The sequence below is a fragment of the Propithecus coquereli genome, unplaced genomic scaffold (genome assembly GCF_000956105.1).
Source record: "Propithecus coquereli isolate 6110/MARCELLA unplaced genomic scaffold, Pcoq_1.0 Scaffold73, whole genome shotgun sequence".
Taxonomy (NCBI): domain Eukaryota; kingdom Metazoa; phylum Chordata; class Mammalia; order Primates; family Indriidae; genus Propithecus; species Propithecus coquereli.
In genome coordinates, this window is record NW_012153396.1 from 4388544 (window position 1) to 4390732 (window position 2189).

Here is a 2189-nt window from a genome sequence, read left to right on the forward strand (position 1 = left end):
ATAAGCCAATAACCACTTCTCAATTAACATACCATTCCAAAACATGACTGCCCTTTGAGATGTGATGACCTATCCAGATGCTTTAGAATCATCAATCCTAGGCTCACTATATTCTATCCATTTCACCACTTTTTTTTTTTTTTTTTTAAAGACAGGGTCTTGCTCTATCTCCCGGGCTAGCGTGCAGTGGTGTCATCACAGCTGACTGCAACCTCAAACTGCTGGGCTCAAGTGATCCTCCTGCCTCAGCCTCCCGAGTAGCTGGAACTACAGGCGCGTGCCACCATGCCCAGCTAATTTTTCTATTTTTTATAGAGATGAGGTCTCGCTCTTGCTCAGGCTGGTCTCAAACACCTGACCTCACGTGATCCTCCTGCCTTGGCCTCCCCAAATGCTAGGATTACAGTTGAGAGCCACCACACCTGGCCCATTCGTTTTTGTTTTTTTAAATCACCAAAAAGAACTGACAATTTCACTACATTCTAACTCTGAAAACGAGTAACCCATCCATGCTGTAAATGGTAGCTCTGTATCACTCAAAATATCATTTGTCAGAATAATCAGTTCACAGATTATGCTAAATAACAGTTTTATACCACATGCTATGGTCTGAATGTTTGTATTCCCCCCCCGAAACTATGCTGAAATCTAATAACCAATGTGACAGTGTTAGGAAGTGAGGCCTTTGGGAAGTGATTAGGTCATGAGGACAGAGCTCTTGTAAATGGGATTAGTATCCCTACAAAAGAGGCCCAAGAGAGATCCCTTATTCCTTCCTCCACGTGAGGACACAGCTGGAAGGTGCCATCTATAAACCAGAAATTGTGAAATATTCTACAAAATACCTAACCAGTACTCTTTAAAAGTGTCAGGGCAATGAAAGACAGGGGAAGATTTAGAAACTATCATTGACTAGGAGAGACTAAGGAGATATGACAATTAAATGCAATGTGGGATCCAGGACTGGTCCTGAAAGGGGAAAAGGACAATAGTGAAAAAACTGATAAAAATTAAATAAAGTTTGTAGTTCAATTAATAGTATTGTACTAGTGTTAATTTCTTAGTTTTTATAATTTACTATGGCCAATGAAGATGTTACAAGAGAGGAAAAGAGAACTCTCCACATTATTTCTGCAGCTCTTCTATAGGTCTAAAATGATTTCAAATTCAATTTTTTTTAAATGCTAGGGGATTGCACTTTAAAAAAAGAATGAACTACTTACAGATGCAACAACATGAATGAATCACAAAAACATTATGCTGAACAAAAGAAGCCAGACACAAAAGAGTACATACTACATGATTCCATTTATACGAAATTCTAAAAAAGGCAAAATTAACCTATAGTGACAAAAAGCCCTACAGCCAAGAGTGGGGTGGGGAAGAGAGCTGACTTCAAAGACACACTGAGGAACATTTTGGAGTGATGGAAATATTCTGTATCTGGATTATGGTGGTGTATACATTTTCTCAAATTCAATCTGTATACTTAAAATTCATGTGTTTTATTGTATGTAACTTATTTCTCAATAAAGTTTATTAAATTATTAAAATACATTCATATTTAGAAGTAATTCACTTGAATAATTAGTATATATTTTATACTGGGTAAACTAAAGTACCAAAAATGATTTTTAAACTAATTACTAAAACTTAATGTACCCAAACTGTTCATTCAATAAATATTTACTGGACACCTACTTTATGCCAGGCTTTATGCTACACATAGAATACAAATATGAAAAAGAAAGGCCTGGCTCTTGAGAAACCTGAAAGTCAATGGGGAGACAAGCTGCAACAAAAGCTGCAACTGACATATAAACTGCTCGGAAGGAATGATGTACCAAGATATCAGGATTGCACAGAGAAAATGATGTCTCAGAGAAGGCTTCAAAAAAAATACAGATTCTTTCCAAGAACTTACCCTGTAAGGAAGACTATTACACTTATTCCAGGGAGATTTATCCCAAATACTTGAAGTTTAAAAAAAAAAAAACAACACTTCCTTTAGTCTTGTCTCTGTATTTCATGGCACATTTTTCTAATGAAGTCTTAGTACTTCAGGGTGTGGTTTGTTTTTTAAACAACCAAAAGTTATTCACAGCTAAATTTAATGACTACCACTCTGGAAAACAGGTGAGAATATAAAGTCAATAATCTTGTTTTCCTATGTGCTTTGTGAAGTGAGG

The 2189-nt window shown here is 36.3% G+C and overlaps 1 protein-coding gene across 2 annotated transcripts in view; it reads right to left on the bottom strand.

Moving 5' to 3' along the window:
- The window catches only part of NT5C2 (5'-nucleotidase, cytosolic II), a 104782-nt gene that overhangs the window by 48568 nt on the left and 54025 nt on the right, over positions 1–2189 (bottom strand). The window lies entirely within an intron of this gene.